The following is a 27,927-nucleotide window of genomic DNA, read 5'->3' as shown; positions in this document are numbered from 1 at the left end:
TTTTCCTGCTTTAAAATATTTTAAGTAAATTGCGAAATCAATATTCTTTCTCAATACAACGTTTCTTCAAGTTGGCATCTGTAAAGTATGTTAAACTAGTAGAAATCCTAGCCCTTACAGAAAACCCTATATAATTATCTCTACAGGGAAATTGTAGTCGAGACAATTGGCACTAAGTTTGATACCCCTGATACTATTACCACGGGGTTGTCTACTTCTATAAAAAAAAATCTATAATGTCTCAGTAGCAATTGGCGCACGAATCTACAAGACAGATTGGATGAAGCGTGGAATTTCAATCATTATCGCTACGTTCTACTTAAATCAAAAAGAGAAATGTGAGCTAGGGGAAGCAAAGGAAGGACTACACTGTCAGTGGACTAGAAATGCTAGTGCAAAAGTGTTGATGATGAAAAGGTTCTTTCAGGGTCTGGAACTAGGGTCGAATCCATGACCCAGGACTTGCAGTGGCAATGGAATACCATTGAGTTGATATGGACCCGAGGAGTCTCAGATGTTCAAAAGGTAGATCCATACAACCACATGAAAGGGTAACCAAAAGGAAGTTCATATACAGAATCAATGTCCTCGGTATGATCCCCGACCCTTTACCTTTCAGTACAATACTATGTATCGATGCTGTCAGAGAATACAAGGTACATACACGGCTAACTGTGGGCACAAACAGTTGATTCAAATACCGCTGATATCTTTGACTTTTAGAATTATGTCGAAAAGTTAAAGTTTTATCCAGGATGTCGTGAACTCACTGAAAAACGTATCCAAAGGAATGGCAACTTACATTGTCATTTATTGATTGAACAAAAAACTTCGAACAACCGCTGTATCATTTGGACCGAAAGCACCAGACCATTGTGGGCTTACAGAGTTATTAGTAAGAATATCTTTGCAATTTCTCTGAGCTTATGACCACCATTAATGGGGCACTTTGCTCGTTTTAAGATCAGGATAACTAAGGTAGTGCCCATTTCATCCCGCCTAGCTTAATTAGGGAACTTGCCTTCATCTATTTCATGTGATTGTTTACATACAAATGGTCGATTCGCTTGACTCTATTCGTACTTGAGTATCGACCAGGGTTAGAATGATCACAGTGTAATCCAGCCGTATGCGCCATCAGCCTCACAGTGATCTGGCAACTGGCCAAATCATGCAAGGCCTTATCGCTTCTTCTGGTAAAAAAATCCATGCATTTCCTGACACATGCTCCAAGCCTGTAGTTTTAGGTGGGGCTTGTATGATAAATGGCAGGTGGTGAGTAATGAATAATAGTTGTCCTTAACCTCGACATCTGCTACATCACGAGAGTCATCCCATTGCCGGTACAGTCATCAGAGTTGGCCCAAGGGGAGTCTCCTGCGGCGATGTTCCCATTAACAAGTAATGGTCAGCTGAAAGATCAGATTTTGAGAAGAAACGTATTGTATGTGCCACGTATCTCGTTTAGTCTCCCTAATGCCACCTGTGGTACAAAGATGCATCGAGGATTACTTTTTAATTGTAATCTATCACTCCTAATCTACTTAGGAATCTCCAGGTTAAGGTATAAACCCGGGTGCTAAATTGGTTTTGTTCAAGGTGACCCTGTATGTTCGAACATGCGTCATATTGACTTGTTTCACCGCAGGGTCGTCTCCAGATATAAATTGGTTTAGGCTTTTCCAATTACTGAGGTGATGCAGATAAAGAACACCATCCAGAGAGTCCACGAGTTATCTGGCCAGCCCATCGGAAAAAGGATGAAAATAGGCTGCACCAATTGCGCCATCGGCGGAGGAATAAGTGTGGATTTATCTGCATTAATGATGAGAGGCCCTGGGGCATTGTCTCACTATGGATGGGTAATACACGGGGTAGTATCCGGCTTATAACACGAACAGTGTTTAGATACAAAGACTACATCATTTTGTTCTTTATATCTTGGATCCAGAGACAAACCTTGCCTAAATCCCAAACCTCTAAACTTAAACATAGCTGCACACATCAGCTAGTTTGCATTTGATGGGATAAAATGCCCCCAAAGGACTCACTTGTTTGTATTCACTGACGTCACCACGTTAAGTAAGAATTTACTCCTTTTATGTGCATATGTGTATGAAACAGTAATAAACCTATGTTACGACGGACCAAACATCATCTTACGAAGAAGAAAATTTGATTTTGATGACACTACCAGAACATTTTCACACTGCAGACAATGCATTCCACTGTTTGATTTACCGAAGAGGAATACAAACTACCTCATTGTGGCCTTCTTTCACTCACACCTTATCTTCTTATTGCCCAGGAACTCCCCACGTTGGGGACTATTTGTCATTCTGATCCGTGGAATGATTTCACTCTAAAATAAGGTGTGTGGGTGTTAAGAGAGGACGGAAACATTGGCTTTTCCGTCTTGCGGGCTGAGTAAGCAGTCATAAATCATAAAGTGTGTTTTCAATATTGATCTTTTCAAAAATTCTTAAAACCGTATGCCGGTAGGCATAAGACTGATAGCTTTGGAGTAGTTTATGGGATTTGTCTTTGTACAGTTCTGCTGACTTAAGGCAAGCATAACTTCATAACGATAGGAGGCATACTTGATACACGAGGGACTCAGAAGCATAGCTGAAATATAGTTTCTTTTTGAAGATGCTTTATTTCTCTTGTGATGCTCCATTGATTTTTCTTTATTAAAATTTACACCGTAGGTGAGATTGTTTTTCCACTTTGTAGTCCTGTCATGAAAGCGAGCTACATGCAGGCACAGAGGATTTAGGGCTGGTGATTGTGCTTCAGTAAATCGATTTTCACACCTTTGCTAGTAACTCTTCCCTTTGTACATGTTGGAACACTCACTCGAAAATGTCAGATCATCAAGCATAGGATTGCAATTGAAATGCCGTCATTAATCTTGCACTTCGAAAACATGATGTTGCCGTGTTGTCCGTTAATTATAACCTTCCATGGAATGTGAGTAACTTCACACTTTCAAACATTTTTTTCTGTCATTGTTGATTTGACCATCATCTAAACATATTCGTGCCTGTGTTGGTTTGCTTCTGACTAGATTGCAGAGAAAGCAACATGATTCCAGGGAAACAGTAGATTTACAGAGAATGGTACAGTTTTTTGTAGTTTTCTATAGTTCCCAACTTACTACTGTTGGATGGAAGAAATCAGTAACCCTGTACAATACTCTGGATTTGCAAAGATATCACGTACGTCTGTTATATTCACTGGCGGTACCTATATGTCGGTTAATCCTCCCTGAACAGTGCTATTCCGGTTGAATGAATCTCTTCATCTTCTTTTACTGCAGTTCTGGGATGTATTCACGTAAGGCCACCAAAAGGTAACCCTAATTTTCCAGGAGACTGAGGACGTCGCCAAGTAAACGGTGTCTAAATACCAAGTCCCCAAGGAAACCTGATAGTCCCCCAGTCTGGTTGGCCTCAGATTATTCAGGTGGTTACTTCCTTTCAAATCTTAAGTGGCCATTCCTTTCACATTTAGAGAGAATTCCATCAGTTAATGCACATTACGGACACAATGATGTATCACTGGACTTAATGATCATGAATACCTCAGTAAGCCCCAATAAATATTGCAAAAAACGTAACATAATGGGCACAATTGCTGCTTGAATTGTTATTGTTGTACGTTTGACCTCTGCCACTTTTTCGGACATGTAATTTGATTGATAAGAACTATACGGAGACTCAACTCCAGATATGAGTGCTCTATTTTGTGACATACCATTTTAAAAGCAACAATCACCTGATACCCCTCCCCCCAAGAATACTGGCTAGTTGGGCAACAGTGAAGTAAAAAAAACGAGTCTGTCATAATTTCCGTGTAAGTTGCAAGTATTTACATTGTCCAAGTTGTCATCTCGCAATAGTGGCTGGAAATAGGAGTGGCTTACAAGAGACTCTGGGCGAGAACTCAGTGCCACTACCAAATGACACAGAATGCATACTATGTAAGGTGTCAATCATTGCCTACCATAGTTTCTGATTGGTTGCTTGAATTCGCGCCAAAGGGTATCATGTTGCGGCTTATTAGTATCACTGTCTTGCAAACAGAGTGTCAATGGTTGTTTGGTTAAATTTCAATGAAAACAGCCAAATGGTAATTTTTGAGCACATATGTATCTCATAATTTCCATGGTAGGTGCAATCACCCACCGAAAATGACAGAAAATATGTGACTGCATGAATGTTTCGGAACCAGGTGGAGTCTCGTCACCCAAAATGAAATGGCGGGAAAATGAGTGATTGAGGGGACGATTCGACGCTCTGATTGGACGACAGTCTGGTGCTCTACACGCCACCAATAATGGCACGAAATGCTGAATATGCTGGTAACTTCACCAGAGGGCTATATTTAACAACCTTTACTAAGTTTCGAATAAAATTATTCTTACTATTTATTTGTTGTCTATACCGGTTATAATATAACAAAACTTCTTTGACTGGTGCTCTAATTTTAATTTCACTGATATAAATTTAATTAGCTTAATATACCGCAAGCTGAATTTAGTATGGCATTAAATATCCTATGTTTGGTTGTAAGGCAAATGGTTGTAAGCATAGCTAGGTATATTCACTCGACCTGTACAACTATAAATGTTCTGTTGATGCCCATAGGAAAGCATTGACATTGTAGACCTTACAAGAATACCCTGTCCTTAGAATACCCTGTCCTGGACGGATGTACTGTTTGCACTACAGTAACTATACATCATATTCCATCATGCGCACACAAACACAGGATGTGCCACAGGACATTGAGTATATATGTCTGCGCCTTGATATTGTAGATAGTATGATTGTATTGGATTCCTTTAAAAGGTTGTGAACTCATTTTCATTTCGCTGGACTTCCCGTACTGGCCGATAATACAGTCCTGCCAAACCGTGGATAATAGGGGAAACGAAGTGGCTTTTCACCTACGTGAAAATATAGCAGTCTATGATACAGCAACAAATATTCTATAACAAATTTTGCTTTTTTAATGAAACCCGTGGGAGTGGCCTCAATGCTAGTGAATATATGCATATGCATAATACAAACAAGTACTGAAGAGAATATAGTTGTACACCTTACTAGATTGTTTTCGTTTTCCAATTTGCATTTTTGTTCCAACATACTTGCTTGGGCCTTTCTTGTACTGTTTCTCAGTGATATTGAAAAATGAATGCTAGATGGGATATACAGTAGATATATAGATACCGATTGGAATAGATAACCATGTTTACCTCAGATTTATGTAAGTATACGCTGAATTCATCCTGGGTCCTGAAGTGGGATTCACTACGCCGGCAAACAAATAGTTTCTGCTTTTAGCATAGAGCAGAAAAATTATATGTGAAAAGAATGAAAGAAAATGATGGATGGTTATGTGATGGTACTGTCGAACTCAAAAAAGTTATTTGGTCTGGAACACATCCGTCTTTAACGACTTTCTCCTGCCTTCAGCAATTTATAGCTCAGTGTCTAACAGAATACCGAATACTCAAAACGTCAATGTAACTTTTGAATAATGCATCTATGTTAGCCTTGTCGCCTAGGAGTCGGGTAAAATGTGTTGTAAACCATTACAAAGTTCGAATGGACCATAAACAATATTCTACCTGCATGTATAGCGATGTTTTTTTTTATGTTTTCTACTTGCTGTGAAAATCGTGAATGCCAGAACTCTTGCATGGATGGAAAGAAATTACCTGTGAACTCCAATACGCACATTTACGTGTGGGAATAGAAGCCTTGAAGACAGACAGCCATTTGTATGTATCGGCTTAGGATACTGTGCAAAATCAATTCACAGATCCTGAAGGCATTCCCTTCCTCCTACGCCTGTACGCAGAGAACAATCTGTGACTATGATGGATAGGAATAAGTGATGGATATCTCCATCACGGACTTTTTGTACAGCCAAAGCCATTCGCAACGGAGACATTTATTCAGGGAGACTTTCGTTTGCCAACGGCGGTTTATTTGACAGTCTGTATGTCTAGAAGAACTGGGTACGTCAATACGATCTTTATTCAAAGCCCGTCTTATCTGCCCTCCCCCACATGACTAGAATGCCATATAGGCTGCATTAGTTCAATACCTTCAACATCTCAACGAGAGTAAGGTTGCCTGTGGAATGAAGAATGTTTTGGGAACTCTCGAACTTGAAACGCTTTGACAGTGCTAACTTCCCTCAGGGCCTCTGGGTTGTGACCTCATTTCATTGTGTTGACCTCTCCGGATTCTCCATAGATGGCTTGTCAAAAACCAGCTGAGTTTTGTTCCAGCACAAAAATCAAGTAAAGCAGCGGGCCCATGCATTGGTGCTTCTACATCGCAATAACAAATCGAAGGAAGCAATGGCTTGCAGCCTGGCTATTTGTTTAAAGCGGGTTAGTTCCAAACTTTATTCCGAGGCAACATCTATATAGCTAGCAGCAGCACAACCCAATTTGTAAAGCTCAGCAAGAAAACATTATACCTCATGGGAATTAATAGACTGCAAAGGTGAAGGCTATTTGGATGTCTGTTGTCTCCGCAGCACTTTCTTTAATCTTTGTTTCGACGAGACATGTAGGGACCGAAGGGAATTCAACGCTCTTAACGCTGTTGTTCCATCGCAAATCTGTCTAGACATGTATTTACACGCTGAAGCCAGTATATCATCGTAATGTTTCATAACATAGATCTTCGTATATCCTTCATTGTATAAGGTATAGAAGGTGAATATTCAAGGATGAAAAGCCTGTGGATGATTGATGGGATATTCTAAAAAATAGACTGCATTTCATGGTATGACACTCACATCACGATGTCATTCACTGTCTGCATGTACTTAGTCTTATATCTATAACAACATTAGAACAAATTAAATATTTTATAGATAGTCTCTTACAAAGAACAAAATGATCAGTACAATATTTTCTTTTTCCGGTCCATTGAGCATTGAACACGTGACGAGGCTGTTATGAGAAAATATAATTTCACCGATTACTTGCAGCCCTTTTATCTTTATATCATATATGCGTAGACTACCGACGGGAGGGCATACAAGTTGACTCAGCAGACACCACTGTTATTCACCATATTCACATGTTATATAGACTGTTTTGCTAGATAAAAATGTTGTAGGTAAACCTCCAGGCTTTCGGCAGCATGGCCACGCGTTTGAAGAGTAGAATGTGGTCCGTTGACTCCACTGATCCTTCATTGCGACACCGAATATGCCTATCTTTATTGATGGCAGGTCGAGATGGTATATAGAGCAATTGCGTAGAGATAAACGATAAAAACACTCGTTTTTGTTTTTATGTGGTATATGGTAACGAAATGGCATAGTAATATTTTGATACATTTTAATACACATATTTCTTGTATCTTGAATATTTGGTCCTTTGAAGTCTAGAGAATTCGTACAGAATACAATTGATATACTCTTTGACACCATTCTTGAAAGGCGCAGAGCTGTCATCTGCCAATAACTTTTGTGAAGCTGTGATAACGTTGACGATAGTCCTCAGTTTGTTGCTTTCGTTCTGGCCCTTTCAGTAATCTCAATAGCTCTGCAGTATCCAAGCTGGGGCTTTTGAAAGTGGCTCCTTATTTGGTCCAGGATATAGTTAGGCAAACTGTTGACGATCGTCATGATTCACGAATCGCGAAGACTAGAAATCCCGGCGGTCTGGAATATCCATGTTATCTTCTCCAACAAAGACGTCTCCATATGACTGAAGATCTTTCGTCTTGGACACAATCTGCCAACGTTGCACCTGATAGTCTCTCTCAACCCTTCCAACGTGGTCCTAGGCAAAATAAAGTACAGCGTTAAAATATTGTATTTTAGACCACAAGTAGCTTAACCATAAACAACAAAACATGTTTAATTATAAGCTGTTGCTGTTAGTAATACAGTCACATTACTACTCTGTGCTCTTCGATTTATTGTCCATAATTTTTATAATTTCCCGCTTGTTTCTCCTTGTAATATAGCTTGTGTTTTTACAACTACTTAGTTTGTTTGTTTTTTTCTTTTTCAAAAGTTTGTAAAATGTACATCAGGCATCATCATCATATCTTGTCGGCTCACTGCTTCAGCCAGTCCTGGGCTTCTTGGAGAAACGTACTTACGTTTTTATGATGAATCTTTTTGTGCCTGTGTCTGTGTGGAGATGGATGTTTGCATTCGGCAGGCTTTCGTCTGTCCGTTGTCGAATATTCTGGAGCACGTACAGGAAGACCTAAACATAAAAATCAACATGTATTATTCTTTTAGCGTAGAATATACTTATTTGCACGTAATTGCTTTTTTTAATTTCAGAAAAATGAGACGTTATATCAATGCACGAACAGGCTTTAGTTCTTTATAGGCTGGTAGTGTACCTACACATATCATACTTGTTTATGTCATGTTTGGATTATAACAGGCAGCTACAAATTCTATAGACAAAGGGGGTACATTCATTAAGCACACAGCCTGTCGATATGATTAATATATCTGGTACTTCAATTACGGCGTAAACATGCATCACATGTAAATGAGTGCCAAAGCCGTAACAGAATACTAATTCGTGTACCATTAATTCCATTACGCCTTTAATCAAATTGAATGACTAGTTGTACACTAATGAGATAAACGTACGTGGATAAGAGATACCGATAGCATAAGGGTCCTTGTCAGGTCTTGGGGGAGGAATGGGCTTCATTGTACACTCCACATTATCAAGTTCAACGTCGCATGGCTCAATATTAAGATGCGTCGGTTGACTCTCTTTACCTTCTTTCACTGAAATATAACATAGATTTTACACAGTAAACAGCTAGCTACGCTGCGCATTATTTCACAATGAATTAATGGTTTATTTACACCCTCATTATCATAACAAATCGTACAGTGGCAGCCTTCGACAACTGAAGTACGATTTACAATTAAAGGATAATATAGAATATATACATAAAATAAACATTTCGAACCTTGCAGCAGTGTGCTCGTCGTAATGTTTATCTATGACGCTGATAAATTTGTTGTCAATGATTAGGTGTACCAGGTAGGGAAATATGCTCTTGCAGTATTTGGCAGTTCTACATTTGAACTGCGTTATCTGGTATCTAGACCTAAGATTCTTGCCATGAAGACTTGCACGGTTTGGCGGCAACCACTTCGAGAAGGTCCGAGAAGAAGCCAATCATTTTCAATATAAATTGTTACTACTATTATTTTCACCCAAGATGTTAAATAAAATTACTGAATCAAAGTCTGTTGCGTTTGCTAATGATTTATTTCAAATATTTCACCAGCTTACTGATATCATTGAAAACAAGTTTGGAAAACCATTTGTTATTCAGCAGAATTTGTCAGAACCTACCATGACTTCTGTTACCACAGATGACATCTCGGCGCCGTATTATAAAGATAACTGCCACCAGAGTTAACAGGATGGAAACCACCAGAACGCCCGTTACTATCGCAATCATGATAACAGGTGGTCCTATAATTACAAACAAAAAATATGAAAGGCATAAAACATTCTTGATGAATATTCAGTTCTGCTTTCAACTAAATCCTCGGGGGTATTCATGAGAAATTAATTTTTTTTATTGTGAGGTAAAGATATGAAAGGCATTAAACAAACTTTATGAATGCGCCAGTAAACAGTTACTCAAGCAACTGGATATGATCTTGAAAACGATCAAAAGCATATCCAGTTGCTTGAGTAACTGTTTTTTGGCGTATCTCATTACCTGGATGTCTAACCTTCACCGAAGAATACTGTAAATATTTAGTTCTGCTTTCCAAGGGTATTCATGAGAATGTCAGTTTGTTGGTTGTACGTGACGAAAAGGGCACATTTATTGACTTGCATGACAAAGCGAAATGTTCGTATCGCAACTCACCCGAGACAATGACCCGGTATTCTCTGGTGTCAGATCCGAACATATTGATGGCCTTGCAGATGTAGTCACCGGAGCTGCCACTACTCACGTGATCCAATATCAACAAACTCTCCGTGTAGCTATCAGTGGTCTTTTGCCGTACTGTTAATCCGTCTATTGATCCTTTTGTCAGTTCAATCTCTTGGCCGTCGACACTTCGCCAATACCAGATGATGCTTCCCGGAGTGGGATCAGAGGTTACCTCACACAGCAGCGTGACTGAGCTGCCCTGAGTGGCGTGTGCCGTCTCCGGGTCTCCTCGGATGTCGGGCTTACCTTCAGTGCGATAAAGTACGTAAATATTAGCACGGGGTTAGCTATTTTCGCCACCTCGTATATCATAATATAGGTCACTATACTACATACATTGATTCCGTACACTCCTAAAGTTGAGGCAAAAGTTACAGCAAATTCATCTCTGACTCAGCCTCCCGAATCGATTTTTTTACTCAAATAGTACCTTCAAACTTTCCCCTATGTTAGAAGTAGAAGTTGCTGATGTTTAACATACATCTTACAAATCCCGGCGCCTTATCTGTAAATACTGCTTACTTTATTCTTCAGATAGTTCTAAAATGGCATTTGCCGCGTATATTATTGCCAAAAGGCAGTTAACAAGTCCACCAGGTATGCTGTAGGAAACATCATGTATGGCATTATGTAAGACCTGGGGGCTGCATGGATTCTGTTTTGAGAGATAACGCTAATATACGCACCGATCACATCTATCACGGCATCCTTAACGTCCTCGGGGAAAATTGAACTGTCCGCCACGCACTCGTACGTCCCTTCTGTTTGATAGTCCAGACGTGAGAAGCGTAACGGGTTGTTGAAGTACAGGTCTGTGTTCTTCCGTCTCCACCTCACACGAGGCGTCGGATTTCCGTCGGCTTTACATTCCAGGAAAAACTCCTCCTCATTGTCATAAAGCACGTTGACCTTTTCATCGAACGTAGGTCTGATGGAGGGAGGGTCTGCAAAGTTGAAGAAGTTTGATTTCAAGTTTTGTTCTATTGAAAACTGCAGTGCTATCACTGAAATATAGTTCAATTTACTCTTGGTGTTTAAAAACAATTCGTTACATACATTTGACACAGGTTTACATATTAGTAGTACGACTTGAATCTTTATAACTAACTTACAATCATTTATGGTTAAAATCGGATCGTGAGGACGGTACAAAGTGGTAAAAAATCACATCTGCTGTTATAAAAAATTGTCCTGATTTTTTTAGTAAAAACGGTTGCACATGAACGGGATAAGAGAATTTCTGTATCTACTAGTTTTGGTTTTTGGGTGGGGCAGTTAATGGCTGTTCCTGGTTACTCGGCCTGTGATTCAGTGCCGTTTCATTGGCCCTATATTAAGTATCATTTGGGTAGAACCGGTACGAATATACTACTATGTTTACTAGTGATGATGAACCACCATTGCCAATTGCCATTCTTGAGTGCGGAATTTATAGACGCAAATAACCACTAGTTTCTATTAATTGACCACTATTAACTGATATTTATTAGAACAGGGATACAGTGCGGAATATAGTAACCAGCGGATGATTGATTAGCTATGCCCCTTTATGCATGCTACTAGTGTGCAGAGAATGCAGAAACTTACAGAGCACATCCATTCTGATGGAAGCGGTATCAGCCGGTTGTATTCCATTATCAGCTTTGCACTGGTATGTTCCAGCGTCTAATCTTGACACTGGTCGCATGACATTTGATTGCCCTCTGAAATAGATGACAGAATATATTAGAAATTTCATTTATTCAGTTTCGTGATAAGGTACGCTATGGTAGATATATTACATGCATGGCAGTGTAAACCTTTGAATATCAAATTGCCTAAATCTTATTTATATACATATATAAATGACATGGTGCCGAAGTACCTGACGTTGTTTGCCCGCCGCTGAGGGCCGCTAGTTTTTCTCCAAGTCACCTCAGGAATTGGGTTACCGTTGACTATGCAGGTCAAGTTGGCTGTTTCCCCCTCCCGCACTTTGAAGTAGGCCCGAGGGACGAATACTGTAGGGGCGTCTGTGTACATGGGGCGATAGAAGAGTGCAATGTATGTTTTGTATATTTGGCATGTCATAGCGAAACTGACTGTACATGTGAAAGGTCATAACCAAATCCAGTGTGGGTTGAGTAACTTTTTAATATTTTATTTGAGTCACCATGTGCGTTTATTCCTCATTAAACTAACTGCACATGATAGCATTGAAGTTGGTGGATTACATGATAATTAAACTGTTCTCGAATTAAAACAGAGTTTGACTACTCAACCTAAGTACTTAAGACACGGGATTTTTTCCGTGCGTGTGGCGTCAACTCTAGGTGACGATTTTACAGCACTTGAGTCAAATATCCCATGAAGACCAAGATAATCGATTGGAAATTTCGGTGGGTCAAATTCTGTTTGAGTCGTTGGAGAGCAGTTGAATTTCCATAACAAACTGCACATACATTACGACCATTTCAATAACGAGACAGTTTTGTAGTTTGATGTATTGTAACTTCAAGATTAGCATAACCATGAAAATGATGCTTTATGACTAGCCATGTAATAAAGAGTAGCTAAAACTTACATAGCACCTTCAAGAGGATTGAAGTGGTTTGCGGTGGTAATAATTCCGGTAATCCCTGGTCAGCCACGCAGCTGAAATTTGCCCGGTTGTCCCACTTTGCAAGGTATGGCACGTCTAATGTTTGCTCCACAACATTTAACAAGTTGTCATTAGCTACGACACCGGTGCTTCTGAGATGAGAATATCTTCTTGTACCGTTGTACCAAGCTAGTGAAGGCAGGGGACGGCCGCCTTCTGAGCGGCATGTCAAGTGAAGGCTGCCTCCTTCTTCTCTGGGACTCCGATCACCGATGATGCTTGGCGGTCTTGGAGGTGGCACTACGATTGTTACGAGAAAAATACCATAATAAATAAGTCATATTTAATACAGCAGTAACATTCTTATTCCCAGCAAGTTTATTTTCTTCTGGTAGCACATTCAGGTCTTAAATATTTTACGGTACATTTTCTTTAGCATTAGAAAATAAAATATGACGATATTAAGAAAATAGATTGGAACGAACCTATAACAGTTAGTTTGACATCCTTCGGCTCCTTGAGTAAGAAGGTGCTACATCGATAGACTCCCTCATCTTCCATCCGAACATCTCGTATGTTCAGGTTATACACGCCTACGTGGTCTCCTGAGTTCCCTCGACCGGATACGAACACTCTCGGGTACTTCTCAGATACAGAAGTTCCCTCTGAGATAAAGTGAAGATTTGGAGGACCAAACCAGTGGACTGCGTCGGTCTTGCCGATCCCTTCGAAAGCACAGAATATCGTGACACTGCCACCAAGGAGAACCGACGTTGGTTGAGGCTCAACGCTGTACCATGCGGCATGTACTGAAAAATACAAATGATATATACAGTTCGACAAGAGTAATTCCAAAATATAAAGCCCTTATACCACCACAAAATATCTCAGAACAAAGCTACAATATGGGAAATGTAATACCAAACGGTAGTAACATATGTTGGGGTGGAAAGTTTTGCATTTTTAACCACATCTGGAATCTTTGTAAAAGTCTGTGTACAATATGCCAGGGAAGACTAATGTGCATCGATTTTTTTTTATATCACGGTTATCATCAACTTTTTATGCATTGCCGGCAGACATAAGCGATGATATATGTGCCTAATACTATCGTAGTAGCTTTTTGTACAAAAATTACGAAGATGATATATATTTAGGTAAATGTCGAATAAGCGCACAGACATGGTCTAATATTTTCCCAATGAACATCACTCTCTTGTAATGAATTAAAGAGATGCTACCAGCAAAGACTAGAGTGTCATAAAGGTGCAAAACTTGCCTTAAAGAAGCCTCGTAACATTTTATACACATTTAACGTGAGGCAGCTATGTTGAAATACTACCTATCTATCCGGTACGTTACAACGTTAAGACCATTCTAGATGTTTATGAACTTTGATGAAATCCTGTTTCTACGCCCTTAAGCACCCTTCACTTTCAAATTCCAGCCATTTATCACTTGTTACTAGGGACACATAAAAGTGGCGCAGTGCTGGCTTATCTTGATTGCTTAGTCTCGAATGCTTTTTGCTTTTTCAGTAGGATATGTCAACTGTATCTATGATTTATTGCATTGTAATATACTAGTGTTGATCATTATCACCCTTTATCAACTTTACGTTTGGAAGGTCCCCAGGAATATAGATTGTCTGGTATATAGAAATACTTAAGATATTTTCTGTCTCAACTCTCCGAAGGCGAGGATGAATTGAAAACCATTATCGTTTTACAGGAGACAGACAGTGATCTTTATTGCGCTCATTGAGCCTCTGGTTGGCTTTGGGATTTTCTCTGAAACTATAATGTAACTGATAGATAACGAAACACTATAACGCTAAACGTATAGCTGCGTTTGCCTTAGACGCTTTATACGTTATAGTACCCTATGTGTTACCCAGCAAGCTAGTATGCTGACATTTATCAAAACTCAAAAGATATAAGATCACCCCCATAATTATGTAAAACTTTCTTTTATCATATTAGGTCGTATTTTCAGTGGTGTGCCCTGAAGGTGAGTGCGTTTTTAATGTAGATACTGCGGCTGGGTTTAAGTTTCCTGAATATTATTCATTTAGGTACATTCAGTCAATCTAAAGGAGAGAAGTTCATCGATGATGATTTTGGTGAAGAAGGTTACGTTATCAGACAACACTTAAGCTCCTGTCCTGTAATACAGGAGCTTTCAGACTAATTTGCATCATCTTGTCTTGACTTGTCTGACTTTTGTTCCTTTTTCGACTTCCAAAAATTTGTCTTCACTTTATTTGCATATCAATCAACAGGTTGTGTATATAAACCTGCTTTCCCCTCTGGTCTCTCAGTCACTGACGAAAGCTAGCGGATACTAGCTGAAACGTCTGACGTTTTCAAAATCATATCCAGTTGCTTGAGTAACTGTTTTTTGGCACAAGGTTACGTTATCAGTTCTTTTTTGCTCAGTCAATAAACGAAAAGCGCAGTAATGTATATATATATGTATATCCTACACATTCAGATTTCGTATTGGCCATTTTCATTAGATGTCATTTCACAATAAAACGGCAATTTATTATGCAAGTAAGTAGTATAATAGCTGGTTAACCCGTGGCAATCCGATAAAAGCAAAATTTACTGCATCAGACCCTGTATAACTCTGAGCAGATGGTGTGGTAAGTCATGATTAGCTATGAGTTACGAGAGTAAATCCGGTGAATGGAACAGCTGTTCAGCAGCCTTGTGACTACAGCTGCCGAGGCTTCACTGTGGATTTAACAGGCATTAAATGTACGTTTTTTGGGCTCGTTAATGTGAATACTACACTTAAAGAGCATTATGGTATAAGCTATAAAATGCGTAAGAAGCCTGTTAGCAGGTTCGACCTGAAACGATAAATTTATGCTTATGACGTACATGCAGGACATGGTTAAGATATCGTTACCTCGCAAATGTGTTCTGCAGATAATAATACTTCGGTCATTTTTAAGTGTATGGCCCTACTGTAACCATAGTATTGCTGTCCCATGGCAGTGGTAGAAATACTTTTTTTCTGTGTTCTGCAATGTTGCAGAATATCAAAATGTTGCAATTTGGAAATAGTTCCTGCAAATATACAGTTATAAGGCTTGACCTAAACCCGTTCGAAATTGGGTGTTGGCAAAATTTTACATGCATAATTATTAGTATATCATAAAGTCAGTAGTAAGCACAAAAGCTCTTAGACAATACTATACCAACAAAATTTAACAGCCTAGCCTGATTTCTTTCAGTCTGCAAAATTGCAGGTTGCTTAAATGCCCTTCTGTAATATGGAAAATTTCGCTTCAAAATGCAGACGGGTATTTCTAACACTATAGTATATGATAAGAAATAACTGTGCTTTGCCTCATTCTAAAAGTTTCTAACTCAAGACGATGAGGAGAGTGCACAAGCCGTTGTTTCATGGACTAATTAACTGCAGGCTGGCGTGCATATCCCATTAGATTGATTGCTCAACAAAGCTTGTGTTAATAAGAAAACATGTACTTATAATTGCCAAATGGAAGTAAGGATTGTGTATATGTTCCCCCCGGGACAGCTAAAGACATTGCGTTACAAATGAAATCAAGTCACCTAATTGCCAAATGGAAGCGTAGAAAGTGTCTGAGTACTCGCCATGGCAGGAAGTTTACTAAGTTTTTAATGAATGCCTGCTCCTATTCTAAATATTTTGCATAGGTAAACAGCGTAATATATCTAGCCGGAGTCTAGGTGTATATCGTTTGAAAATGATGAAATGATTATACACACAAAAAATAAAACATTGGTTAAGAAAATCAAAGGACTACCTTTAATTTGCTCTGCAACAACATAGGTGTACTATTGTCCTGTATACAACTCTGGCACTAAAAACAACGAATGGGCATAATTTTCAAAGCAAAGTGTAATCATTTCGAAAACAGAGTAGATGTTTTGTATTTATTGAAAATATAATAGAGGTGAGTGCGATAACTATTGCCCTTTTGTATGATGATATGCAACAATATGGGCGCTATACTATAATTGTGCTATATAAGACTCTTATAATAAGAATTGACATAATATCGAACCAAAGTGTAATCATTTCCCAAATAGATATTTTGTACCTAAAAAGATGTTTTGTATCTATTGGAAATATAATAGAGGGGAATATGATAAATATTTCCCTTTTGTTTGATGATATGGCGTAATGATCAATAGGTCACTGCAGGGCCATATAACCAAGTGGCAATTGCGTGGCCATTCCGACATTACGGTATTGCTATTTGTCCCTGGATAATTGTAGAATGCCAGAACTTTACAGCTCCACATATATTCTGTACCTTGAAGCTACGTGTGACGTGGACTGCCTAAAAGTAGTGGTGGTAAATGAACATGATTCACTGATCAGAATACGGTTGTATTTCCATCAAACATTTTACAACAGCAAGGTCGTACCTAGAAGGACAAGTGCTATGCACATTACACTCAGTTTCAAAATAGCACAAAGAAAATCCCCGAGCACTTTTCAACAAGAACAATAATGGGAAACCGTGGTTTGTGACGTCAGGTTACAAGAAAAGCAATCCATCTAGGTTGCATGCGATTCAAGCGATACAAAACCTCTGGATTTCGGACCTTCTGGGCAGGAAATAGGGTCACTAACCACTGCGCCAGTCCGGATACAAAGGTTTCCATGATAGTGACCCAAAGTGTACGCAGAGAAAATCGATTACAAACGTTGCTGACACGAGCTGGAGGATTCCCAGTCGATACAGGATCGACCTATCAGGACTTGGATTCTATTAACCTCACAGCCTCGTATTGTAGCCAAGGCCATAGCTTTGTACCAAGGGATCTCTTTCCGGAGATTGGACTATTGCTGCTTGCCTGAACCCCCAATGCAGTATTCAGGCATGTTGATGCCACCATACATTTTGTACACTGTATTCATGTCTACAAGACCGCGGAGTGAAATGAATACAATGTTAGAATCTACACGGTTATCTTTCTTTGCTCATGCACTACAAGACCAAAGAGTAAGGTGGTCGTCTTAACATTTTAGAACCTTGGCTTAATCGCCACAAAAAAAAAAAAAAAAACACAGGGCGTTGAGTATAAGATTGAGCTTTTTTTATGCAATGCCATAACTTAGGAAAAATGTAATTTCCATCTCATTGTGTCTTGCAATGAAAACTACGTGATGTATGAGGTTTGCTTTGTCAGTCAAGCGGTTAGAAACAGTATGTCAGTAAGGAATCGATAATGCTACTATGTTATGTCAGGTGGGGGAACAATTAATCATTTCAATGCGTATTTTAAAGTGCCCTGCTCACCCATCTGTGAAAACAGTTGGGTGACTAAGCTTAACACCCTCACTTGTGATGCGATTCGAACAATTTCATTGTGAAATAATATAATTTCAATGCAAATGAATGGCAATACCCTTAGCATACGCAAGCTATGCGTGAGACGAACTAGGTTGATTAAGAAGTAAAGAAAAATCGATGAGGGAAATTGGTGCCTTTATAAGCTGGAATCAACCCTTACATCAATTATGAATAGTTTGTAATCGCCGATATCTAATCAGGTGGTGCACCTGTCCTTAGCTGGTTGTCCAACGGTTATAAAATATTAGTATGTAAAAGTACATAATTTAGATGCTACGATGCAGTGTTAAGAAATTATCAATAAGATAATATTCCTCTGAACCATGATGATACTGATCTTCAACTCAAGGCAATTTTTTGTAGAAATAGATATTTTGAAAGTAATACATCATCATCAGTATATATTATTACCTGATTCTAACAATTATTCATCAACGTACCTATTTATAAGTAAAGAGACGGCGCCAGTACAGATTCTACTATGACTGCAACATAAATAACTGTTGACAGTTAGAAACTGACCTAAATATTCAAATGAATTACATTCTAGATAGTTGCTGAGTAACAAATAAATCATATGCTCGTGTCCGATATGTAGGCGCACGCAGCAAGCATTGTCAGTTCCAATTCCATGTCAGTCATGGTGTGACTACGTAGGCGATAGAGAGATCAGGTTGCTTACGCTCTGGTTACATAAACCTGAGATGAATGCAAGCGCCACCGACCTGTCCATGGGCCACAATGCATTAGAATCAACCACACCATCGGGAAGGCCATCTGGACTGACTCCTCTGACCGCAGTGCAGCTTCCTGGGACCTTTAGTGACGGTAAATCAGCAGCCCGGGTGTGAATGTCAAGCCGAGTGTGTACCCTAGATGGAATGCCGGCTGTCATGGGGGCACAGATGCCAACCATCGACCGCTACATCACCATTGGTTGGGGATCTCCAGCAGATCAATACCACACTCCGATGACCATTGATGGACTTTGTTCGGTCCTAAAAGACCGAGTCACCGTGTCTCTGGCACGCTTGCACATCAGTACACGAGGGGAAAAATAGATGAGAATTGCGGCTTAGAGTATTCAAATCACCATAATTTATTCATTTTACGAAAGACCCTTATTCCCTGCAACTGATTACACAAAGGCGTTTGAAAGTTTGAATGGGCGTATCTGACGAAGATACTACTTCATGCATTAAAGTACCTTAATCCACGCTTTGCTTCCCGTATGACCCTTGTTGATCCGAATGAAAACTGATATGACTTGCCACAGCTAGAGCTTAGAGATGGAAGACCCCACCGGAACTACAGAGGTGATGCAGTAATTGAATCATCAATCGTATAATGCTCGAATAAAGATGTCCCGCAATGCTTGCATCTGGATAAATGATAGGACAGAAGAAGTTCTTGGAAATAATTGCGCACACTTTTTGTAAGCTAGGATGGGAGGGGTATATTTTTAGCACTGTAGATTGTATTTAGATATCAATGTATGTAGTACTAAATTTCTAGAACAGATATGACTCTCCATCATATGATTCAACTTTAAAACATTTAGGCAGAAAACTAGTAGCTTGAAGCCATGTAGGTCATGTGTACAATTTATGTTTTTAAAGTTGTAGTAACGTGCGATAGTTCTGGAAAATTACATATCCCGAGAAAACTTCGTTTGAAAGTTTTTCATTGTAGCATGACAGTTGGTATTAATGACAGAAGGAATGGATGATTTGTGCTTTACCTAATTCATGCAAAAGCCAATTTTGCGAGTTCCTTGCTTTCAGGGAGGAATGATAGGTGTTCTCATAGTACGCATGTAGGTGTGAAATGATTGTAGCTAAGACGTATGGGTTGTCAAATGGAAAGAAAATGGTACGATTTTGCATGTACTATGCCAGTGCGTGGCCGCCGGTAAGAGGCTTAGCAGGGTGCCATTTGTGGGTGGCAATTTCCACAGTTGACCTGCTAAGGGAGGGTAGGAGAGGAAGTACAGCCTGGTAAATTGATGCGGCCTAATAAGATTTGTAAGAAGAAGGAATATGCGTGAGTACGATCATATCAGTCAACCAATCAATCTACGTATACAAAGGATGCAAATAAAAAAAAACGCGAGACTTTTAAATAAAAAGATGAGAGATGTAGATGTTGACATCAAATGAAGTAGCGTATGATACACACTGAATATAAAGAAAACAACAATATATAGTAATCGCCACTGCAATGACGAAGAAAACAGAATATAGAACGCAGAGCCTTATTTGTTAAATTTTAAAATCATACATTCCAATAATATAACTCTAGAGAGTTCAACTTTTGATGAGTGATGATATATAAGGCTCGTACGTACAAAGAGCTTCCCCAAATTTTCGTCCTGGGCTGTTTCTGATCTATTTCTCTTGAGACCCGTTGTTCGATGGTTCCACTCTTTACCGGTGGCATCATATGTGGGGCGGTAACGTATGCCACATGACAGACGTTTTCTTTCTGCTTTGTGGGGACTGACGGATTCTGTAGATTAAAATCTCATTTCAGGCATTGCCTTCTCGTTGCATCGTGATGATTAAAACTACTAATGCTATTGATTCACAGCAGGTGGTTATATTTGTAATCATTTCATCTTTACCCGTTCCAGGCGCCTTGTGATATAGATATGATTATCCAGATGTTTCATGTTTCTTCATCCGTACGATCTGGTAAACCCTGCTTTTCACTTATCTTGATCTTCCATGCGGCTATGCTGGGGACTAAGAGGGTCGATCTCACGCGTTGAAAACTTTCCAACATTTTGTGTTGAAACACAGATATGTTGAGGACGTTTCCGCTCGTTATGATATGAACATGTTAATTGAGTGGGGAGACCTGGCGCCATTGCCATTGGCATTTTGCCCGTTAATTCTCAACAATACCTAGTGCACTACCTAAATTTAAGAACTAGGCAGATCTTTTATTCAGGAATATGGAACATAGTGATTTATTAGATGTATGTAAGAAGGGAAATATGATCTCGTGAAGTATATGCACCAACACAGAGCTTACACAGACAATCATTGAGCATGTAGAGTTCTCTCTGTGACCCAGCTCAGTAGCCTGCTGCTTACATCTGTCGCTGACTGGAAAAAACGATGACAGAGGAATGTGACTCGCATACGAAAAATGAGCCTCGCCGCAAGGGTTTTTTCGTGGACATGCATCACGCCTGGGGCAAAGTGGTTTTGCTCACCTTTTGCATCCCCCACAGCAATATTAAGTCTGTACGGAGAGATTTAATCCGAACACTTTGACATACAAGGTGTTCCAAGGCGTGTATACCTGCGATGTAATTTTGTGACCCGTCCCGGAGAAAGCTTTCAATGGACGTTTGCTGGGCATACGGCTTACCTGCATTGCATTTCACGAGATTAAAAGCTTGATACCGTCGGTTTTTCTTTAGACCTCATAATTCATACCTAACGTAGGTCGCAGTTCGGGGCTACGAGGTGAGAATACGTTGCCTTTAGTATGAAATGCGGTTGCACAGTGTTCTATTCTGAGCATGTGAGGATCATCAATATCTACAGAATGTGGAGCGACGACAGTATTAACGGACAAGGAGAAGGCAGTCTTCAAATGTTCCAGTTAGATTGAAGGCGTCTGAAGGGTTAAGACCAACGCCACATGCAATTGTAGTCTCTCAACGCTACAGCAGGTGCAATATAGAGCAATACATCTGACAAAGAATATCATACACTATGTATTGCATGTCAAACCTCTACCAAAATAGACTTTAGACGAAGAAAGACGTCCTTGTTGATGGGAGTTTGGCATATTGGATGAGCTTTGATGTTGGGAAACATGATTGGAGCCTCTGTTTGCGGTGTTCAATCCTGTGCGCAACATCGGAACCAATTCCAGCAGAACATGCTCAAGGGAGCACGTCATTTGATTGCTTTTGCAGACATGGGTTCGCGAATCTCTCTGAGCCGGCAAGCTTGGAAGTAATGGAGTTTTTGCGGTTTACTGCTTTTGAATAAACTACATATCTGGACAATAAAAATTGATAGCACAGATAACTGGCGCTGATAATGGCACCTTCCCTTTTGATACAGCATTTGTGACTTGCATGAAGTCGATGCAAGTTTGAATGAAACAGAGGACGATCGAACTGTGAAAACGATCTGATTCAAGAAAAAGCTCATTTACAGTTGTGACGTACATGTATAGAAAAAAACCTATAAGCATAAGCCTTCTTTGCTTCTCACTTTTGACATATCAGTATGAAGAATATAAAAATGCCTTTCAGGCATGTTTTATCTGTAGATACAAGATAAAACGTAAAGGGGAGCTTTACATACATATACATACATGTATCTACTCTCAAATCAATGAATCACTGGAGTATTCAAGAACATAGAGGCTCCGTGTTTTTGATCACAATGTTGCCTGCGTCAAGAGTCTTCAGGGAAACTACAGGATATTTCCCGGAAATCAGGGTGGACTACACTTCTCTCCCCACATTAATATTACATTCGCCTTTCAGACACACTACAAAGGTCTCCCGGTTTAGTCGCCTGGGATCAAGCAACAATTCTACCCAAACGAGCATCAGTACAAAACGAAAGGGGTTATTACACGGGCCGTTAATTTTACGACATAGGCGGTGTCTTAACATTCCCAGCACACACATATAGTGTCTCACTGGCATGTAGCGTTCTGGTAATCGGTTTTATCCCATAATGGCAAGGGCTACGTTGCTATTAGCAAAGAGAAAATAGCCTGAAAATTGAATAATCCAGGCCCCGCAATTAGTACAATGTGCATTGAGTTAAGGTAAGTGATATGAATTACTTCTATTTTGACGCAAACGCTCAAAAAGTCTTTGAGCAGCAATCCAGCAGAAACAAAATCCAGCAGAAACAAAATGTGCAGAAGAGCCTTGACATTCTTGGTCAGTTAATTATGTTTCTACCCTACACGCATATACAACGGCCAGGGTACTCTTGTCTCAATACAGATCACAAATGACCGCCTGCGCCTTGAGTACTGGGTGAGGATAATTGCATTACGCTAGCTTACAGGTATTCTATACTTCTGCGTAGATATATTGGACTCGCTCTTTGTCCGCTGCTATCTTCATTTGAAGTTGAAGATACACTAGAAATTACAATATCTGAGATATGTCTTACTTTGTAAACTGACCTACGTAGTAGCTTGCAAAGCAATAATAATCTGCTCAATCTGCCATAAGCACAACTTTCCGTATTTGATAATGGCTTCAGGTATAATTAGAATTATTATCATTGAAGTGTTTGTCGGTACAATATACTTTATAAAATCATTTCTCTATGCCCCAGATGAACAGACATCATGACGATCAAAGAGGACTCCACTACCCACTGCCTAGGATCTCGGTAGAACCGTTCCTTATTCCAACAATAGAACGTTGCGTTGCGTAAACAATGGGAAATTCTGACACGGGAAACAATGACATTTTTAGCATAAGGGAGGCGTCATTAGCGCACAATGCCTTACCTTTCATCACCAAGGACAGAAAGGTCAGAAGCAGCATGTTCCCTCCGTAGTCAGCCATTATATGGTATGCTTGTAAACGAGTGTCTGTATCGAGGCGCGACCAACTGCTGGAATGGTGAGACACTGGGTGTGTTCGGCATATGAATGCTGGCGTCAACGCATGTTATTAAACATCGGCCTGACTTCGTGAGGCTCCAGTCCAAATCGATTACCGTAATGTTATCTGATCGAAACCACGCACAAATCACCGTCAAAGTTAATTAAATAACGTAAGTCGAAAAGAAATGAAAACTCACGCCATGAATCTCACACGGTGGGAAACGTATAAAGTCAATAAGTCTTCTGGAAAAAGCAAGAGCGAATAGCATGCTTCATGTTGCAACGTGGCTTGATTGATTTGGATAACTCATTGTAATATCTTCCTCTTTGCCATGGTGTTCTTTCGATTTCATGCAAGCGTGAGCTCGAAATAGAGCCAGGAGTTGGAAATGATGTGGCGTCGATCAGTTGTGGAACCCGCCCCCTGTGGGTAGATGACCTGTCATTTCGCGCTCCCGTAAGAGTGAACCACCGGGAAATTGTACTTCAGCCTGCGATTGCTGTAATCAGGCGATATGTATGGATGTGACGGACGAGTGACCTTTAAAGAATCCAGAGAAACCGTCGTGAGCAGTTGTGCAGTGACACCGTTGCTTTATTTTATAATATGCGTGTAAATAGACGATGGCTTAAGTCGGTAGCCATTATGGAAGTTTTGAGCCAGGGGAATTATTACAGCTTAAGATACGTGTAAGATCAGCTCTTGCGCCTTAAGATAGTTTTGTCTTGATGCCAAGAAAAATGCATAATGAAGAAAATGAATAGACTATGATTAATTTCATAAATGTTTTTAAAGATTTGGGTATTAAATACAATTTTCATAAATTATTGGTAAAGAACAAAGAAGGATTGTCCCAATGGGATTGTAAAATTAGTTGTCAGTGATACAACTCATACAGGTCGATATGATGCTTGTACTGTCGCATCAGTCATGTATTTGAGCGACCGCTCAAGGTGTACAGATGCATGTATGTATATTGTCTACCCAATGTGTGTCCCCTCAATGCATATTATATAACAGTACGCAAAGACTTTCATGAAGTGGAAACGCAATCTAAATTCTTAACTCTCTTTTCACAGTGGATTTGTTTCTTGTTACGTTGTTGAAAATAATTATCGTGTGGTGTTTTATGTATCCACTCAATAATCCCCATAGGGAAAGCGCCACCTTGAGAAAATCATCCCAACTGAACCCGACATTACGAATGACTAGCGGGTCGTTAACAATGAGCAGCATATCATACTTAACCCATACGTTCAATGCTAATTAGCATTGGCATTCCTTGTAATGTAATTAAAAGGAAACGCACCATATTTATTATGTTTCCTCGGAGGATTTCGCGTGACAACTAATTTGTGTACTTTATGCATGCTACCAATATTACACTACATGCCTTTTAAATCTTGCGTAATTCCATAAGTAATACTCATTCTGCACATGCCAGTGAATATTATATTAACCCTCAACAGAACACCTTCCCGGACTGATTAATCTGTACACCTGGGGTCCGCGCGGACCCCAGAGCAGTTTTTTGCTAATTTTTAGAAATTATCAAAATGCTACCAGCTCAATTGTTTTGCAAACTGATGTGGGAACCTCTGTGTCCACATTACATACAAAAATCATACATTTTGAACTTTTTCTATTTTTTGGTGAAGAAAAGAAGACAAGAAGAAATACCCGATTTTTAAACCCATTTCAGACTGAAGGGGCTTTTGAGGCCCAACTTTGATCTCAGATAGCGGCTAAACGGCTTGCGCTAGAAGTATCAAATTTGGAGACCTTTCCTAAAATGTCTCTGGAAAGAAGTTCATATTAGTTTAATACTAGTAAGTTGATATTTTTTGTGTTGCCATGGCAACGGGTTTCTAGCAGGCAGTTTTTTTGAAAATAGAAGTAATTTTGGTTTAAACATTAAAATTTTCTGAGTTTTATATTAAATTACACTTCTTTTCTAACATTAGTAACATCTTACATAATTAAATATAAGTTAAATCATTTAATATGCATAGAATATGCTAACTTGATTACGTCATTCGTCAAAATCCAATATGGCGGCCTATATTATTAGCTCTGACGTCATATGACGTTAGAATTATACCAAAGTTATTAAAATTTAATTCTATTACTACACCATACTCTGAAAACTTGGTAGACATACGATGAGTGCATAAAAACATATAAAAACGGAAATAAGGTAATGTATAAGAACGCCAGTGTATCCATTATGATCGAAAGCCGGCTGGGGTCCGCGCGGACCCCAAAAGAAAATCATATAATTTTTTTTATAAATGGTAGAAACGGAGTTTTCTGCATTGTATTGAGAGACAACTTTGTGGGTGACAATTACCTAAAATTTCAGAAAAAAATTCTTTAGAAACAAAAAAGATATTACACAATATATAGTGCTGGGGTCCGCGCGGACCCCAGGTGTACTGTTTAGGGTTAAGAGATAGTATAATTGTATCTCTTCATACTTGTTATTGAATTTGCTTAATGCCTACTGACAACGGGGTCGAAACTATTCTCAGTACAATCTGATGGGACTCGACACTGTTGCCAGAGTAGATTTGCTTAATCGGGAAGTGCCGGTTATACGAAGTGTTAGCTGCAGGGGCCATTAAACACCAGTTAAACTGCAGGTAGATGCAATAGGATTTGTTTGAAATATAGCAGGCAGCTACATATTAGAAAGAGCAACAGGAGGTTGTGGTTGATTGCCGGGGGGTACTGGTGGGAAGCATTGCGTAGGCTAACATAACCAGCGGGCGTTTTTCGGTTCTTAGAGTATGAGAGCCCCGGCATACAAATAGGATGGTACCCAGGCTACCATACCGTGAATTCCTAGATTGAAAGTTCGGTGCCTGTGCCTAATATTTGAGGGACTGGAAATATGATGGCATCTACCTCATTTGAAGAAATATCAGCAATACGATGAACACCATGTACCACTAAGGCTGCAAATCAGCACAACTGAGCTAGATATACTGGCCCTCCATCGACTTTACTGTACCTTAGTAATAGGAAGCCTGGCAATAGAAATGCCAGTAGTGTTGCGTCATAAAAAGCTATTGCTTCTCCGCAAATGAATTTTACGACCAAGGCACTGCATTCGAAATCGACCCGTTTACGTTCTAATCCTCTGGCAAAAACAGCTTTTATTAGTTCCTACAAGATGCAGGCATGTCTAAAATTCCTAACTCAATACAAAGCAATATGTACCTTTCCAATGGTCATTAGGTGCCTGCAACTATGTGTTTCGTCAATAAGATAACTGTATTTCAATAACTCCCTATTATTATATTGCTTTCGTGGGAGTATTTATTATTGACTGTGTACAGACCTATTGCCCCATAAAAAAGACAAAAACGCAATTGAATTTTATGGTGGGCCCTTGTGAATATCATTGTTAGCTGCTATCTCCCAGTGGACCTCATAATTTTGTATTTATTGAATGACACGTTCCATTACGGCAGTTTGTGGTCAAAAGGAATGTATTGACCGGGTGCCGGTGTGTCGGAAGCAGGTGAGAGAGCACGACATGTTGAAAATCATTTCTTTGAAACCTAATATATATCAGTGGCAAATTTGTCAAAACTGGTCATATAAAATGAAATGACAAGGCTATGGCTGTCAGTTTTGAACCCCAAAGGTTAAGCCATTCGATTCTAGCACACGGTCACAATTTCCATCTAGACATTCAGATGAATATATAACCCAGTTAACAGGTCAGTCGCATGACCTGCATTGCTCAGTTGAGTTTCGTCATAATACCAACTGTCACAAAGAATATTGGCAATTGCAAAGAAAAATGACTCTGTAAAACAACAGCCATGGTACCATTAAAAAACAGAAGGCAGCGCCAGGCAGTAGCCACAGCTATGCTGGGGAAGGGCAGTATGTATGTATGTATGTATGAGCAATGACCTCCCAACAGCCTCATGGTGCTTTGTATCGGGCCTCTATGTAGACGTGTAGGTCATATACATTGTACACTTTCGGCATTTCCTGGAAGTACAAGGTATTTTCAAAAAATAAAAACCATTGAAAGTTCACTTGGCTATGGCTTTAATGGCTCTACTAGGTGACAAGGGAGTGTTGTGTACTTTAAAAATTGTAATTAAGGACATTTTTATTTTCCATTGTTTTCTAGATCATTGTTTTCTAGATCATGGTGATTCTATGTGATTTGGAAATGAACACAGACAGCTATACAGAGATGCTTTCAAATACCATGCTCCCAAAATTTATCCCTGGGAATAATGTCTTTTTCTTGCGACTAAGAACTAAGCCAGGTAAAAAGACGTTGGCCATACACTGTATTAGTAAATTGCACCCATATCTCATCTTGAAGAGTTAAGAACAACGAAGTAGACTTTTGACTATCTTTTTGCAG

The 27,927-nt window shown here is 39.5% G+C and overlaps 1 pseudogene; it reads right to left on the bottom strand.

Moving 5' to 3' along the window:
- LOC109464573 overlaps positions 1 to 27,927 on the bottom strand; it is a 37,863-nt pseudogene that overhangs the window by 1,023 nt on the left and 8,913 nt on the right.

The sequence above is a fragment of the Branchiostoma belcheri genome, unplaced genomic scaffold, assembly GCF_001625305.1.
Source record: "Branchiostoma belcheri isolate BF01 breed outbred unplaced genomic scaffold, Haploidv18h27 scaffold14, whole genome shotgun sequence".
NCBI lineage: Eukaryota > Metazoa > Chordata > Leptocardii > Amphioxiformes > Branchiostomatidae > Branchiostoma > Branchiostoma belcheri.
Note: the sequence above shows the minus strand (reverse complement) of the source record. Positions and strands in the feature narration are given on the sequence as shown.